At 48.9% G+C, this 17,989-nt stretch overlaps 1 protein-coding gene across 3 annotated transcripts in view; it reads right to left on the bottom strand.

Moving 5' to 3' along the window:
- ZBTB46 (zinc finger and BTB domain containing 46) overlaps window positions 1-3,024 on the bottom strand; it is a 76,118-nt gene extending 73,094 nt beyond the window's left edge. Inside the window, exon 1 of one of the 3 annotated variants that reach the window (XM_077335938.1) lies at window positions 2,620-3,024. The gene's annotated coding sequence lies outside the window, so the exon portion shown is untranslated. Of the gene's footprint in view, window positions 1-1,400; window positions 2,458-2,619 lie in introns of those variants that run through there. The other 2 variants (XM_077335937.1, XM_077335940.1) reach the window with 2 other exon arrangements.
- Between the last annotated feature and the right edge of the window lie 14,965 nt (window positions 3,025-17,989).

Genomic DNA, 17,989 nt, shown 5'->3' with positions numbered 1-17,989 from the left:
TTGTACAATACAGCCTGTACCCAGGAGACAACTCCTTTGTTAACTCCTGGTACACACGACTGATAATTTTTTTCGCTGCATGTGAAGTTCTGCAGCTATCAACCAGCTCTAGCTACTGAGAACTTGACAATCACGTAACTGTATTCAACTCCTATTAATTCAGTTCAGCACAGCGGATCAATAAGAGGGAGCTGACTGTCAAAGGCAGGGTTTCCCTTTATTCTTGTGATCTCACGGCATTTAAAATGAAAGCATACACAAGTCAAAATGCATTTTGAGGTCAATTCCCCTGTTACATTCGAAACGCAGTATACACGGAGCGTCTGAAAGTTTCTTGCATAAAACCACAGCTCTGTCTGCTGTGCGTAAGAAAACAGTGCCTCTCTTTCTACTTTATGGAAATAGAATACATTCCTTATCTTTTAAGAGCAAGGCACTTAACACAGAAGACAGGAACAGCAGGGAACCAGGTTACAAGTTACGTGCTTCCAACGCAAGCATGTAACACACTTAGAAGAGGCAATTAAACATTTGAACTATTTCAAGGATTGCCACCAAAATGCAGACGGGCACTTTAGTTACAGGTGCTGGCAAGCGCTTGCAAAATACAGTACCTTATTAGCATATCCTGAAACAATGCAGATGATCATCTTATCTCTGTAATCCATGCCCGATAAATCCCTTGGATTGTGGAACTGAGCATACAGAGGAAACTAATTTTAAACTCCCCCATTAAAGCTGCCCCTTTGCTTATTCTTATTAGAGATTTTAAAAGGTATTTGGGGATGGTATGAAATCGTTCAATCACATTTTTCATCTGTGATTCTTTAGCAGAACAGTAAAGAACTATCCTCAAAATGTTGACAGCCTCCCACTCTTACTGTCCAGGGAATTTGCTTCATTCCTCGTTTGTCATCTGCGATTGAGCTATCAGAGCTGCTAGTATTTGTGGAATTGACTTATTTCGTAGCAGACAAAAAAAAAATCAGGCCTACAAATTACAGACATCTCCCCACTTTATTTTAATTTATTTCAAGGAACACTTTTTAAATCATTAAAACTTGCTATAAATTATTCCTTAGTGGAGAGGACCCACTCACTAACCTTGCCTACCTGTACCCAACATTTTGAGATCAATTCCTTTAGTTGTTACCGATGTAATCCCTCGCATTGTCCAAAAGAAGCTTGGTTTCGAAGGCCAAGCTTAAGAAGGAAAAAGAAAATAGAATAAGAGATCTCTGCCCACACTTCAGCCTGCAATTAAAATGGAGGAAAGGCCAAGCGGTCTGTGCCCGACTTTAGGGGGAGACAATAACCCGAAATAGGCCTGGCTTTCAAGAGGCAGGAAGAGAACGGAGTAGAAGAAACACACAACACGGTTTCCCCCCCAATATTATTACCTCATCCCTTTCTTCCAAGCAGTTTTGAGCCACTCTCTTGACAAAGTCTTGGTCCAACTTTGTACCGATGCTTATTTTCAAAGGCTTTTTTATTTTTGGGAAGGGGGGGGGTTTAAGTTCTCAAAGCAGAAGGGCTTGCTCTTTTGCAAAGTGGAGCTGCTGTAAAAATACCCCCTTGTCTCTTCTCCTCTCCCTTGAGCTGGGTGTTGACGCAGCAGAAATTACCAGCTGGAAAATTCCCCTTTTGGAGGTTAGAGGGAGGGGTAGGGGGGAAGAGGGAGGAGGAGAGAGGGGAGGGGGTGGGAAGGAGGCAGGGGGGGGGGTTAAACCCTGCCAGTCACCGGGCTGTCCCCATCTATCCACCCACCCAGTCCCAAATAAGGCATCGTGTCCTGGGGTGTAAGAAGATCAGAGAAGCTTCATGCCCTCCCTACCCGGGGAGGGAGGGTGGGTGGGGGTAATCTCACCCCCACCAGCCAATGCCCAGCTGCCCTCAAGCGTCCAGGAGAACAAGACACACGGCGTGCCCCTGAACAAGTGGGACTCACGCATGCCCAGCATTTCATTGGCCCTATAAACCAGCTGAACAGAAGGGATCCAAGATCTATGAGCTGGGCTGGTGGAGGGATTAGCAACTCTCTTTAATTTTTGTTTTTTTTTGGGGGGGGGGGCTGTCAAAAAAAAGGAAAGAAAAAAAGCACATTTCTTCCAAACAGCCAAAGACTACAAAAGTGATCATTTCTACCTTCAACTTAACTTGGCCACCTGGAGGGGGGAACCTCCCCCTCCCCAACTTTTTTTTGGGGGGGGGGATAACATCTGACATCATCCCTTCAGTTACATCTTTCTTTAGAGAAGACCCCTCCATAAACCCCCCAATAATTAAGAGCACCCACGTGAGGAGAGGAGGGGTGAATGGGGGTCACCTCCAGATACCCCCACCCCCTCCCACCTGAGAGGGCTTCCTAGTTTGGGAAGGGGGGATCCCAACCCCCCCCCCATAACTGCATGGAGATATCACGGGGGGGGAGCAAATGCATGCAGTTATGGGGGGGCTTTTGAAGCCCACCCCCCCAAAAAAAGAGCATGCAACTGAGGAGGGGGAATAAAGTGAGGGGGGGGCGAATTAAGTGGGGCTGGAGTGGGGGGGAGGAAGCAAAGTGCCCCCCAGGGCCTGAAAATGAGGGGGGGCTGGGAATCACCCCCCTGTCAGCCTTACCTGCGCTTCATGAGGGAGCAGCGCCAGGTCTGGCTCGGCTCGGTCACTCTCTTCAAGGGTCTGGGGGGGGGAGAGAAAAGGGGGCAAGGGGGGGGAGAGGAGGGGGCGGGGCGCGCTCCCGCCTCCCCTTCCCTCAGGAAGAGGGGGGGTGGGCTAGCCAGGCGCGCGCCCGCGCCCTCTTCCCTTCGCCCAACTTGGCCGCGAGGGGGGCGGGGGAGGGACCACGCGCGGGCACCAGCCGGCAAAACAAGGCGGGAGGGGGGGGGGTGGGAGGAGGGGGCGTGGTCGGGGGAGGAGGCGGGCGGGGAACGACAGCTGCACCGTCTCCCATTGGGCGCGGCGGCGCACGGGCCTCCCTACGCCCCGCCCCGCAGCGGCGGCGGCTCCGCCCCCTTGGCCTCGCTTAGTCGGTCTGGACATAAGGACGGAGGGGAGGGAGAAGAGGAAGACCCGGGCGCGGAGCATCACGGGAGAAAGCAGCCCTGACGAGACCGTTGCCAAGGGCAAGCCGGGGCGCCTGTCGCCTTGGCAACGGTCAGGGCCTTGCGCCTGTCCTCCTTGCAAGGCGGCCCGCCTGATCCGAGGAGGCTTATTTTACACGCGGGGAAAAGGGGGGGGGGGAGACACAAGTGTTAAACACACACCACAAACACACACAGCCGCTCCCTGAGGGCTAACCCGCAGGAGTTGTGGTCCCCAGGCAAGGGGCAGCCCCGCCTATGGTGGCCACGGAAGACTGTCCGTGGGATCAGTCAATAAAATATCTTGTCCATCACAATTTGGGAGCCAGCAGGCAGAGCAAAGGAAGAAGATGTAAAACGAGGGGGAAAGGAAGAATCTAGGGGCTCCTTAACCATACTCTAGGCCAAAATGCCTTGGCATGGCCTGTCCTTTGCTAAATAGTTCAACAAACTGCTCTCTGTAAGGCCCATTTTGCAAACACTGATGCCCTGTCAATGTGCTTCCCTAGCTAGATTTTCATGCTTGGGGTGGGGAAATCTCCTGAAATGCACTAGACTCGAGTGCATTTCAGAGTCCAATAGCACCTTTAAGACCAACAAAGATTTATTCAAGGTGTGAGCCAGGGGTAGTCAAACTGTGGCCCTCCAGATGTACATGGACTACAATTCCCAGGAGCCCCTGCCAATGGCTCCTGGGAATTGTAGTCCATGGACATCTAGAGGGCCGCAGTTTGACTACCCCTGAGCGCAAGCACTCGAAGACTGAGGTCTTAAAGGTCCTACTGGACTCTGATTTTATTGTGCTACTTCAGACCAACACGGCTACCCATTTGAATCAATCTGCACTGAAGTGCTTTATCCCAACATGTGTGGAATGGGCCAAGGTTTCTTAATGGATCTTCTGACAATGCCCCATCGTGGACTTTCCGAGATTAGATCTGATGTTAATCCTCTTTGGCCTGTCTGAGTCGTTATTTGTTGTTAGGTGCGAAGTCGTGTCCGACCCATTAGGGAATGTTCTTTTCCTGCATTGAAAACCTTCAGCTACCCATTTCAATGCATTCTGCTTCCTAAAGGGAGAGGATTAGAGTCCAGTGGAAGCTTTTAAGACCAGCCAAGTTATTCAAGGTGTAAGCTTTTGTGTATGGACACTTCTTCAGATAAGATTCAGGTGGGTTGCTGAGCTGGTCTGAAGCAGCAAAACAAAGCCTGTGGCCGAGGGCAGATTTAAGACCAACACAGTTTTATTCAAGGCATAAGCGTTTGTGTGCATGTACAATTGGCCATGCATGCGCACGTTTATACCTTGAATAAAACTTTGTTGCTCTTAAAGCTGCTGATGAACGCTTAACTTTGTTCTGCTGCTTCAGGCCAACACGGTGACCCACCTGAAGGGAGAGGACATTTTTCTAGAGGCCCTTTGGCAGCCCTAACTGTAAGATGCTCCAAGAACAAGTTTGGCTCATTGAAGACCTTTGACTAAAAAGCACCTAATGGTTCAATTGGGTCCATTTGACCTACAAAGCTAATATGGTCCAAGCCCACCATACCCGAAGGAACCTGTACTTGGTTCTGCTAAGGTTCTGCTAATGAAAATCCCCTCTATGACCCATCTAAGAGGTGTAGGGAGATATACTGCAGGATTATCTGAGTCAGTATTGTGGCCTCTACTGTAGAGTGAGGCCGGACTCTCTGATGCCCAGTTGCCAATTCAAATCTGGAAAGTCCAGGAGATTTTGCAGGGGAGCCTGGGGTTGCCATACAGTGTCATACAATCCACCCCCTATAGCACCCATTTTCTTCTGGGGAACTGATCTCCTCTGGAAATTAAGGAAGCAAAACCTTCCTAATGTAATATGGGCCTGAGTCTCATTTTCTCATGCTCCAACAATGTTTTATGGCTATTATGCACAACTTTTAATGCATTTAACTGCAAACGCTGCAAACTCCTTTGAGCATTTTGCTGTTGTGACCTACAAAATAAATAGCTAAACATCTATGTGCCAGTAATGGCTCTTGGATGTTGCTGGGGAGAATGATCCAAGGAACGTAACATTAGAGGTGCATGTGGACCCAGTGTAAACAGATCCTGGATCAATATCAGCCCAAGAGTAAGGAGACACTTTTTCATCAGAGCAAAAGCTCCCCAGCTTGAGTTAATGTTGTTGACTCTTCTTTAACTGTTTTGTCAAATGTTACAAGTTGTTGTTTTTTTATAAGTGATCTTTTGACCATTAGTTATCCCAGTCCAACCGATTTCTGTTCTTCCGCTGCATGCCCTGGGAACAAATAAGCTCACCCTACAGCTTCTTCCACTCAGATCATATTTATTTTAGGAAAAAGAAGATCAATACAGATTGATTAATGCAACCAAGCTCTTTTCTTCCAAGGCTAAGTCTGTTGTTTCCAGCTGCTTTTTCCCTTGTCTTGCTGAAGGCAACGTTCGCTAGAAAGCCATTCTGTTGCCATTCAGATAAATAATAGCTTTCAATAGCCATGTAGCCGTGCTAATCTAAAAACACAATTTGGGATAAGGGAGGGAAAACGCCAGTTCATCACTTTGCGGTATCTTGATTGGCAGCTCTCTGAAGTTACTCAGTATCCAGAGCTCTGGTGTGTTTGGCTTTACCTGTTCATTGTATTGCAGACTTAGCCAGGATCTCTTACTTGGATATATTGTACGGTCAGGCTTCGAATACAGAGAAAATGCATCAAGAACTGGGACGCATACGGCCCGAGCCTACTTGATGTAGTGGTTTAGAGCTGCAGCTTCTAATCCAGCCAGCCAAGCTGGATTTCCCACTCCTCCTTTACACTTGCAGTCAACTGGGTGACCTTGGGCCCGTCCCAGTTCTCTCAGAACTCTCCTAGCCCCACCTACCTCACAGAGTGAGGAGGGGGAGGGAAGGCACATGTATGCCCCCCCCCCATAAGCTTTGAGACTCCTTCAGGTTGTGAAAAGCAGGGATATAAAAACCAACTCTTTGTCCTTTTTCCCCCAAAGTGGGAAGCTCCAAATCCCACTGGCTGACCAGCATGACCCAACTGGGCCGATCTCATCAGCTCTTGGAAGCTAAGCAGGGTCATCCCTAGGCAGAAGTGTTGTTTAATCAGGCGGTAGCGGTCAACAAATCAAATAATAAATAAATAAACTTGGATAGAAAACCATCAAGGAAGTCCAGGGCTGCTTTTAGAAAGACTGGAGCCACCCCAGTTGTCTCATCCAGTCTCTCTTCTCTGTCTTCATGGGCTGCACGGGTACGTGGGAGGGAAAACCAGCATATTGGCAATTAATTAGAGAAAGAGATCCCCTTAATGGGTGAAGGCAGGGGGAAGCCCCAAATTTGAGTCCAGAGGCAGCTTTAAGCCTCACAAAGTTTAATTCCGGGTATACTTTTTCTGTGTGCATTCATAGTTCTTCCACTTAGGATAGTACTAGAACCCAGACACCCACTGGAATTGGTGTCTTTAGGATGCTTAGGGCTGATCCTGCGTTGAGCAGGGGGTTGGACTAGATGGCCTGTATGGCCCCTTCCAATTCTGATTCTGTGATTCTGTGTCTAAATCTCGGACCTCCCTCCCACCCTTTCTGCCCTCCTTTCCCCTTGATTCATTCAACCAATATCAATCCAGCAACAACGATAAATTGTCGTTTCACATTGTTTTAAACTGTTTTAATACTTCGATTTGATGGTTAATTGTACTGATTACTAAACTTGACATTGTAGAAACCACTCCGAGACAGTACCACTGAGAGGGGCGGTATAGAAATCCCTAAATAAAATTAACGTATATATATATATTTTTTTCTCCTCTGCATGAATGCTGATTTTAAAAAAGAAAAGAAAATGAGAATTGTGACCCATGACGGACTGTTCCAGACTCCAGGAGTGCAGCTTATGAATTGCAGTCATGAGGTCCTTTCGTTCTGAGGGTTTATGACCCCGTAGATTCTCCGGTGACTCCTCCACCCCTGGGAATGAATTCCTCTGTCGCCCCAGCATGTCTCTGATTTCAGGCATGCCTGCCCTCCTTCCCACCCCGCAGCCCCCAGAATGTCTTCCTCTTCTCGGTGCTGGAAGAATATTTATTTATTTAGCTGCTTGTCGAGCCTCCTTTGTGAACTGGGAAGGATGCCCCCACCCAGCCTTCTGCTGAGGGGGAAGCAGGAGGGAAGATCCAGGCCAAAGTTTCTTTCAAAGAGGGTGGGGAAACCTGGGGAGGGGGGGTCAAGCCGCCCGTCTGGCAGTCCCCAAAGGAACCCCTTATCTATTACCAAAAAAGTCCCTTATCTATTTCTGTTGGGCTGGCTGAATTTAGGGTGTTGCCAACCACCTGGAGATTTCCCAGGATTGCAACTGATCTAAAGAAAAGGAGACAGTAGAGAAATCTGCTCTACAGGCTGCTGGGGACGGTGGACTCTGTGGCTTTAGTGGGTGCTTTGGGCCTTAAAACATTTATATTGCTGCCTTTCATCCTGATCAGGGGCCCCAAAGGGGGACACCGCCGGGGAGCCCTATACTATAGAGCCTATAGGGATTCCAGTTTGGAACATGAGTGTCTATTTTTCAGGGTGGAAGAGGGGTTTGGGAAGGAAGGACTTTCAAGTTCCAGTAGCAATCTGAAGAAGCTTGCATGCCCCTGAAGGCTTATTCCCAGAATTAAACTTTGTTGGTCGTAAAGGTCCCCCGGGGCTAAAACTCTGTCCTGCTGCTTCAGATCAACACGGAGGCCCACCTGAATGCAGAAACTGCAATCCCTTAAGCAGAAAACCATGCTCTGAAAGCAGGACAAGACACAGGGCAAATAGAGAAGATATCAGAACATTCAGGTGGGTTACCGTGTTGGTCTGAAGCAGCAGAACAAAATTTGAGTCCCGTGGTACCTTTAAGACCAATATGCTTGTGTGTGCATATTTGTATCTGGAGAAGTGTGCGCGCACACACAAGCTCATACCTTGAATCAAACCTCGTTGAGTCCCCCTGGCCTGGCCTCAAATTTTGTTCTGCTGCTTCAGACCAACACGGTGGCCCACCTGAATGCAGAAAATGTTATTACTTAAGTAGAAAATCATGCCCTGAAAGCAAGGTAATGCAGAGAGCAAACAGATAAGGCAGGAGAACCAAGTTTGACTCCAGTGGCACACGTAAGACCAACAAAGTTTAATTTAGGGTCGAAAAGAGCCATTCCACTTCTGAAAAATATAGTGAAAGGATTACCTTTTGCAGACACCATATTTATGGCATTTATTATGGTGTCTCTGAGGCCTTGGAATTAAATCAGGGGTGGGGAATAATGGGAGGGGGGCATCACCAAATTCACATGGGAAGCAAAATACACCAGGTTGGCGTAATGATTAAAAGTGGTGGCTTCTAATCTGGAGAGCTGGGTTTGATTCCATGCTCCTCTTCCATATGCAGCCAGCTGGGTGACCTTGGGCTAGTCACAGTCCTCTCAGAGCTGTTCTCACAGAGCTCTCTCAGCCCCACCCCCACAGGGGGTGTCTGTTGTGGGGAGAGGAAGCGAAGTCAATTGTAAGCTACTTTGAGACTCCTTTGGGTAGTGAAAAGTGGGGTATGAGGACCGATTCTTCTTCTTCTTCTTCTTCTTCTTCTTCTTCTTCTTCTTCTTCTTCTTCTTCTTCATACACTATTTTTATTTCTTTAAAATCCCGCTTGTATCTGTTTATCTCCGAAACACTCCCCCAACCAGCTTTGGGTGCCTTAGAATAGTTTCAAAGGTGGGAGTTGACCAGTCGATTGTAATTTTTTCCATGATGTGAAAGGAGGCATTTCTTGGCTCGTGGGAGGACGCGCTGGGGGGAAATTCTCTCCGAATGAGAAATGACAAGTCAAAAGGCAAGGTTGGGCCTTGGGAGGAACAAAGAGCTATCTCCACGGGAGGGACCGGGACGAAAGAAAACAAATTGCTTCCTGATCCTTTCACAGATAATTGCTTTTATTTGCCTGAACCTCGCCACATTTCCTCGGACGTAAGTGCTGGGATGTTGGAGGAGCCGCTTGGAACAAAGTCAGAGCCCAGGGGCACCTTTAAGCCCAAGAAAGTTTGGTTCAAGGAATAAGCTTTCATGAAGTCGCCATGAATCGGAAAGGACTCGGCAGAACAAAAGAAGATTTCGTGTGCGTGTACACTGCATCAGATACTGGTATATGAAGAAGTGTGCATAGGCATGAAAGCTTATACCCAGAATTAAGCTTTGTGAGTCAAAGGCTCCATTGGAATCATAGAATTATAGAGTTGGAAGGGACCTCCTGGATCATCTAGTCCAACCCCCTGCACTATGCAGGACACTCACAACCTTATCGCTCATCCACTGTCACCTGCCACCCCCTTGAGCCTTCACAGAATCAGCCTCTCCATCAGATGGCTATCCAGCCTCTGTTTAAAATTTTCCAAAGATGGAGAACCCACCACCTCCCGAGGAAGCCTGTTCCACTGAGAAACCGCTCTGTCAAAGAGTATCAAACTTTTCTATGTTGTTTCCGACCGACATCAGGAACTCAAAAGTTGAGATATAAAACAATATAAATTTTTTAGCAATTATTAAAGTGCACCAATATTAGGTTGAAAATATACATGAAATGCACTCTCTATGCAGAATAAAACAATAGCTGAGAGTGGTGCTCCTAGATATTTCATATCTTGGAAGGTGGGGCTCCAAAAAGAAACAGTATTTGTTGGGGCTACACCTTGACCACCCAGCTATCCTTCATCATTGGTCTTAGATAAGACTGCATTATTTAATATTATTGACCACTGAGGAAGACCCACAAGGATTGAAACGCATTTGGTCTGTTCATGTGCAGTTACACCTGCATAGTTTTTTAATACATAGTTTTAACTTTGTTTTTAACCTAATATTGCTGCGCTTTAATAAATAATTGTTAAAATTTTATGTTGTTTTATAGCTCAGCTTTTGAGTTCCTGGCTTTGTTAAGGTTGGGCTTTCATTCCCTTTTTGGTTTTGCGTTTCCGACCAACATTCATTCATTCATTCATTCATTCATTCATTCATTCATTCATTCATTCATTCATTCATTCATTCATTCATTCATTCATTCATTCATTCATTCATTTGGAACTTTTTACTACCCGAAGAAGTCACGGCTTACAATTCATTCATTTATTTGGATAAATAAATGGCAACCCACCTGGACCTAACTCCAAGGAGTCTAATGTCCTGCTTAAAGTTGCTTCAGATCACAGGCTGGGCTAGTTTCCCGTCACTTTTCACAAAGTTGCTAAGCCCAAACTCTTCTGTTTTTCTTCTCTCAAGAAACTGTGGGCACCCTGCACTTTCTCCACGAGCCAAATCACATCCAAACACTCTCCTGTGGATTAAAATTAAAAGTTGAAGTCTAATATTTTAAAAGAAAGAAATATATCTTTTATTTTTAAGCCTCCCTTCCGAAACTCTCAGCGCAGGGACAACAGCAAAATCCACATAACAACTGTTTAAAAAATTAAAACAATTACAGTATAGAAATGACCCCCTCTAAAATTTCCAGAAGGGGGTCCACTAGCGGGGAGCTAATCTTATGACTTCTTCTCTACTGCGTTGAGCAGGGGGTTGGACTAGATGGCCTGTATGGCCCCTTCCAACTCTATGATTCTATGATTCTATGATTCTACCTCCAAGTGGTGAGGCCAGAGTTTCAGAGGATGTTACTGTGGGACTTGACCATTAGCCTGGTGGAATCAGATTAAGGTCCCTCCTGGGGGCTTCTTCTACCAGCAAATGCTGGCAGGGGCTCCTGGGAATTGTTGTCCATGAACATCTGGAGGACCACAGGTTGACTACCCCTGCCTTAAGGGATTGACAGGCCGAAGTGCAACAGAAGCTGCAACTCTTAACCGCGACCCCAAGCTGGCCCCAACCACATGATTCGAGCTCTGCCTCTTTGCCGTTAGGACCACCAAGAAAGCCTATTTTCTCGCTGGGGTGCGATCCATTCGGGAGACCCACCCCATTTCTCCACTCAGCTGGGTCCGGGGGCTGCATTCGAACCCAGCCCCATATCTAGCCTCCCTGCCGACAGCGACAAACGCACTTCTCTTGGGGGACTGTGAGGCCTTTTGTACAGGAAACGCTGACTCCCACGTCGGCAGCAGTGTGCCGGGTTGGGACAGGGAAACGGGGAGAAGAGGAAGGAGCAGCGGGGTGGGCCGAGCGGGGAGCTGTCCGCTGACGTCCGCAGGGAAGCTGAGGGCGGATGCAGGCCTGATTTGGGGACCAGGCCTCCGGGTCAGCCTTTTCCCTTGCGCTGGTCCAAAATGCGGCACCGGGAGCCGTCGCAGGAACCGAGAGACCAAATCTCAGGCGGGCAAAGATGGCTCCTGAGCTTCTAGGATGGAGGCTTCGCCCCAAGGGTTGGCTCTGCAAGGGATCCATCAAAAGTAAACAGGCAGCTGGATCATCCCAGCCTGACCCCTGTGCTTCCTCTCGAAGACGTACTTCCTCTCCCCAGAAAAGAAGACCTCGCAGGTGTATTGGGGCGGCGGGGGGGGGGGGGGGGGAATGCAGCTTGATGGGAGGAACAACATGGACAGGAAAAAGGAAGGGCAGGCGGTCACAGTGAGGGACTTGGCGGCAGGAAGCGTGAGATCTCTCACTTCACTGTCCAATAGGACAAACCTCGTGGAGAGCAGATTTTCACCTGCACCTCCAGCAAAATTTCATTTTGTACTGGGAGGGGGGTGGTGCATGGCCTGGTTATTCGGTCGGAGGTCTGCGTCCCCTTCCTACAAACGGAAGCGGTTCTGGGGGAAATGCAGGCTTCGCTTTCTCAAAAACTGTTAATGGAACTTCCATGTCCAAAAGCAGCGTACCTCAGCTTTGCAATTGCTAAAATGATCTCTGTCATGCTTTGATGGTATGTCAACTTTGTATGAGGTGCAAGCATGCATTTCCAGCTGGTGGGTTTGCAGCCGAAGACATGGGACCATGAAGAGGAATGGGTGACATTGATAACATTTCATACAAATGCAGAATTTGGCACTGGGAGCAGAACTTCACAGTCTGAGAAGTTCAGCTCTTAACAACAAACTGAAGTTTATTGTCCTTTCTAGCCAGCTTTTTGTAGTGGTTAAGAGCGGCCGCTTCTAATCTTGCAAGCTGAGTTTGATTCCTCACTCCTCTGCATGTAGCCATCTGGATGACCTTGGGCTGGTCACACTCCTTATAGAGCTGTTCTCACACAGCAGTTCTGGCAGAGCTCTCTCAGCCCCACCTCCCTCACAGGGTATCTGTTGTGGGGAGGGGAAGGGAAGGCGATTGTAAGCCTCTTTGAGACTCCTGTGGTAGAGAAAAGCGGCATATAAGAACCAACTCTCCTTCTTCTTCAGTAATATCAAAGTTCTCTCAGCCTCACCTGCCTTAAAGGGTGTCTGTTGTGGGGAGAGGAAAGGGAAGGCAATTGGAAGATGCTTTGAGATTCTTTTGAGTAGAGAAAAGCGGCATATAAGAACCAACTCTTCTTCTTCTTCAGTAATATCAGAGCTCCCTCAGCCTCACCCACCTCACAGGGTGTCTGTTGTGGGGAGAGGAAAGGGAAGGCGACCGGAAGCCGCTTTGAGCCTCCTTCAGGTAGAGAAAAGTGGCATCTAAGAACCAACTCTTCTTCTTCTTGAGCAATCTCAGGGCTCTCTCAGCCTCACCTCCCTCACAGGGTGTCTGTTGTGGGGAGAGGAAAGGTAAGCTTTGAGATGAACAGGAGGCCCAAGAGCATGTGGCTGAAACAGCATCTCCATCCTGAGCCCGGTTTCTGTGGCCAGGCATGGGCACCCCCGTGGGCCACACGCAATTCCACTGCAGCGTCTGGAGCTGAGAGGAGAGAAGGGGCCCCAGATTCTTCCGCTTTCAGACCTAGGGGCTGCTTCTGCTAAGGCCTGAAATGGGACTAAACAAAGGAGAAGCAGAGTCTGAGCTGTGGGAACTGAATCCAGATGGGGCAGCCGTGGCAGTGCGTGACAGGGGAAAGAAGCAGGTGCCACGTGGCATCTTGTAGGATTGTTGTGTCTCCCGGGGCATCGGCAGAGGATCAGGAGGGAGGGTTGCCAGACCAGATTAGGAAACTCATGGAGGTTTCGGGATGGAACCTGTGGATGCCACCCCAGGGTTGGGAAAGACCTGGAGACTTTGGGGGTGTAGCTGGGAGTGGGTGGGACTCGGTGCAGGGAGGGATCTCCAAGGAGTGCTTTTGCCACACAGAATACCTGCCCTAGGGAATGGAACAGGAGTCCTAGCTGTTTCTTTGTATCCTGATTTTTCCTACCTGAAGAAGCCTCAAATCACCTTCCCTTCCTCTCCCCACAACAGACACCCTGTAAGGTAGGTGGAGCTGAGTGAGCTCTGTCAGAACTGTTGCATGAGAACAGATCTATCAGGGGTGTGACTAGCCCAAGGTCACCCAGCTGGCTACAATTGGAAGAGGAGTGGGGAATCAAACCCGGCTCTCCGGACTAGAGGCCACTGCTCTTTAACCACGACCCTACCTATCTCACAAGGTGCCTGTCGTGGTGGAGAGGAGGGGCAGGAGATTGTAAGCCGCTTTGACCAGCATGGCTACACACCTGAATCTATCTACGTACCAGTTTCTTCTTTTTTTTTTCAACCTCTTTGGTGACCTGGTTTGCTCTGGGCTGAAATGTTTCTCCCTCCCCTCTTTGATTCTTTTTTTTCTTTCAAACACATAGACAATCCCTCCTCCCTCCAAGGCTGCATCCACTACACCAGGGATAGTCAACCTGTGGTCCTCCAGATGTCCATGGACTACAATTCCCATGAGCCCCTGCCAGCGTTTGCTGGCAGGGGCTCATGGGAATTGGAGTCCATGGACATCTGGAGGACCACAGGTTGACTACCCCTGTACTACACCATACTGCCTTTTGGTGTAGTGGTTAGGAGTGCGGGTTCGATTCTGCACTCCCCCACATGCAGCCAGCTGGGTGACCTTGGCCATGCCACAGCGCTGATAAAACTGTTCTGACCGGGCAGTGATATCAGGGCTCTCTCAGCCTCACCCACCTCACAAGGTGTCTGTTGTGGGGAGAGGAAGGGAAGGCGACTGTAAGCCGCTTTGAGCCTCCTTCGGGTAGGGAAAAGCGGCATATAAGAACCAACTCTTCTTCTTCTTCTTTTTACTAATAATTCAGGTCAACGTTTCCCTCCTGAACAGCTTTGAAACAGCTTGGACACTTTCTGCAGCCTCAGGCCAAAGGGCTGTTTTTTTTGGCTGCCTCGACAATTGTTCTGCTGTTCTCTGGGGCCATCCCAGCACTTTCTAGGTCTTGGGGTTTTGATAGCTTTGTCCTTGATGGGGGGGACGGGGAGAGGAAGACTCAACCTCCTAAGATCCCCAAGCCTCCTTCCGACTGGGCGTTCCCCTTTTCCGGATGGTGCTATTTGCTAAGTGGCTAGGATGACCGGGGAACTCATCTCTGAAATCTAGAGAGTTGCAATTCCGGGAGATGTCCAGGTCTCACCTTTTTTTTTATCAATGCTTCTGATTGGACATGAGTTCAAGCATATAGGTATGTTTATAGGGATCCTTTAGAATTTATTTCACAACACGTAGATATACAACATTTCATTGTACTTTACTGCATTAAATGTTTGGAACCGGTTGAACCTGGAAATGTATACTGACTTGGAACTATGTGAGATATACCTTTGAGTATAGTTTATGATTGATTCAAAACTGCTATGAATGAACCTTGGATGAATTCTCTTATAGACTCCTAGAATCCTAGAGTGGGAAGGGGCCATGCAGGCCATCTAGTCCACCCCCTGCTCAGTGCAGGATCAGCCTCAGGCATCCAGGAGAAGGATCTGTCCAGCCGCTGCCTGAAGACGGCCAGTGAGGGGGAGCTCCCCACCTCCTTAGGCAGCCCATTCCACTGCTGAACTAGACTCCTAGAATCCTAGAGTGGGAAGGGGCCATGCAGGCCATCTAGTCCACCCCCTGCTCAGTGCAGAATCAGCCTCAGGCATCCAGGAGAAGGATCTGTCCAGCCGCTGCTTGAAGACGGCCAGTGAGGGGGAGCTCCCCACCTCCTTAGGCAGCCCATTCCACTGCTGAACTAGACTCCTAGAATCCTAGAGTGGGAAGGGGCCATGCAGGCCATCTAGTCCCACCCCCTGCTCAGTGCAGGATCAGCCTCCAGCATCCAGGAGAAGGATCTGTCCAGCCGCTGCTTAAAATCCTCCAGTTTGGGAGAGCTCCCCACCCTCTTAGGTAGCCCATCCCACTGCTGAACGACTCCGTCTGTGAAAAGTTTTCTTCCGACATCTAAACAATATCGTTCTACACATAGTTTAAACCCATTACTGTGGGTTCTGTCCTCTGCTGCCAACAGGAACTTTTCCATGCCCTCCTTTAAAGTGACAACATTTCAAATACCCAAAGACAGCCATCCTGTCCCCTCTCAACCTCCTCTTCCAGGCTGAACTTTCCTAAGTCACAGAATCCTAGAGTTGGAAGGGATCTCCATGGCCATCTAGTCCAACCCCTCAGCTTTCCCCCCATGGGGTAGGATCCCCACGCCCCGGATCATCCTCGCCACTCTCCTCTGCCCCATTTTGTCCACGTCCTTTTTGAAAAGAGGCCTCCAGAACTGCACACAGGACTCCAGGCGGGGTCTGACCCATGCTGCATACAGCACGACTAGGACATCATGGGATTTTGACGTGAGGCCCTGTTGATACAGCCCAAGACTGCATTTGCCTTTTTTACTGCTCCATCACACTGCCTGGAGAATATGAAAGTTTTGGAGGGGTGCTAGCAGGAGAAGGCAGGCACTTGTTTCCCCAGAAACTGAATTCTGCTCTGGATCAGGTAGGATTGAGAAACACCTGGATTTTTGGGGGTGGAGCCTTGGGAGAGTTCTGGTCCAACCCTCTGGGGCAACAGAAAACAACTCCACTCACCTGGAGCTTGCTATCCCTAGCATCCAGCAGACTGGCTAGTAGATGCCTCCCTCCCAAATTATCCTGTGCTCTGCTGCTATTCCCACATTTTCACTCCTCCTGCGATTGCATTTGTGAGCACTGCACATGTATGCCATGCTGACAATGTCCAGGCTTGCCCCATTTTTGCTGCAGAATCTCCCTTGGGGCATTCCGGTTGGAGCGCTCTGCACTGCCCTTTCTCTCCCCTCCAACCCAGAGAGAAAGAGGGAGAGAAAATGGTTTGGACAGCAGATTCAGGGCAGCTTGTTCACCGGTTCCGTAAATGGAATGAGCGAGGGAGTCAGTGACCCAGAGTCCAGGGAAGGGAGAAAAGACATCCTTGAGAGAAAAGGGAGGGCAGCCGATAAAAATCTTCCTGCCGTTGATAAATCCACGGGCCAGACAGCTTCTTGCCCTCCTAGGAGAAGTCCGGATAATTAAACTCCGTTGCTCGGCTAATGGGTTTGGGGGTGAAACACAACCGGATAGAACCGATCTCAGTAATTGTCTTGCACTCTTTCAGAAACATTTAGCCGCAAAATTACCTGTTGTCTTTTAGATGAGGGGTGGATAATTTACCTCCTTCAGGGGCCGGGGGTCTCTCCTCAGGAAATGCATCTGGAGTCAGAATTAACCAACCCTCTTGTACATTTTATTGACTCAGATTATTCTCTGTTTTTTCTCCCTAATGAGGAACGAAGCAACTGACATGGTTCCCCTTGCTTCCGTTTTGTCTTCACAACAACCTTACGAGGTAGGTTAGTTTGACCCAAGCATCAGAGGTTTCATTTGTGAGGACTTTTATTCTGGTCATTTTTAGTTTTCTTTTCTCACTTGGTTCTCAAGGCAGATTGCATTGAGGGAGTCAGTAAAATTCGACAGGATGGAGCATCCAACATGCAACACAGGAGGATTTGGGCTGTAAAACCAACTGGAAGCCAATGGTATACCAGATCAAGGTCAAGGGACTGGTCTTGACCTTTAAGGCCATTCGTGGTCTGGGTCCTGCGTACCTGAGGGGCCTTTTCAGTCCTGGCCCCTGCCTGGTGGAATGAGCTCCCAAAAGAGCTGAGGGCCCTGATGGAACTGTCCCAATTCTTTAGGGCCTGCAAGATGTAGCTCTTCCTCCAGGCATTGAGTTAAGGCCAGGGTAGGGTCTACTGTGCACTCTCTGAGGCAGTGGTCTCCAACCTTTTTGGGGCTGGGGGAGAGGGAGGCCTGGGGACCAGGGGGGGGGGGAGAGAGGCGCTGGCGTGTCAGCGGACCTAAACGCACAGGTGCAGAGCAGCCGCGCCGGCGCATTTGTACCCACCAGCACCTGTGCCTCCCCCTCCCTGAGGTGCGACCCGGTACCGAGGGCTCCATGGCCCAGTACCGGTCCACAGACCAGGGGTTGGAGAACACTGCTCTGAGGGATCTGACCTATTGGGGGGGCATTGACTTGGGTTACTGGGGTATTGGGAGGGTTGTTAGATTAGTTTTTACTATATGGTTTTCTCTTGAGATATGCAGGTCATGAAGCAACAGTGAGAACTGAACATGGAATCACTGATTGGTTCAAAACTGAGAAAGGAGGTCGGCAAGGCTGTATACTGTCGCCTTGCCTATTTAACTTGTATGCAGATGGGGAAGAAAAGGAGATAGTGACAGATTTTATTTTCCTGGGCTCCAAGATCACTGCAGATGGGGACTGCAGCAAAGAAATTAAAAGACGCTTGCTCCTGGGGAGGAAAGCTATGGCAAATCTAGACAAATCTAGACAAAGCTATGGCAAATCTAGACAGCATCCTAAAAAGCAGAGACGTCACCCTGCCAACAAAAGTGCGTTTAGTCAAGGCTATGGTCTTTCCACTTGCAATGTATGGCTGCGAAAGTTGGACCATAAGGAAGGTCGAGTGTCAAAGAATTGAGGCTTTTGAACTCTGGTGCTGGAGAAGAC

This window comes from Paroedura picta, chromosome 4 (genome assembly GCF_049243985.1).
Source record: "Paroedura picta isolate Pp20150507F chromosome 4, Ppicta_v3.0, whole genome shotgun sequence".
Classification (NCBI taxonomy): Eukaryota; Metazoa; Chordata; class Lepidosauria; order Squamata; family Gekkonidae; genus Paroedura; species Paroedura picta.
This window is presented reverse-complemented; position numbering and strand designations above follow the sequence as displayed.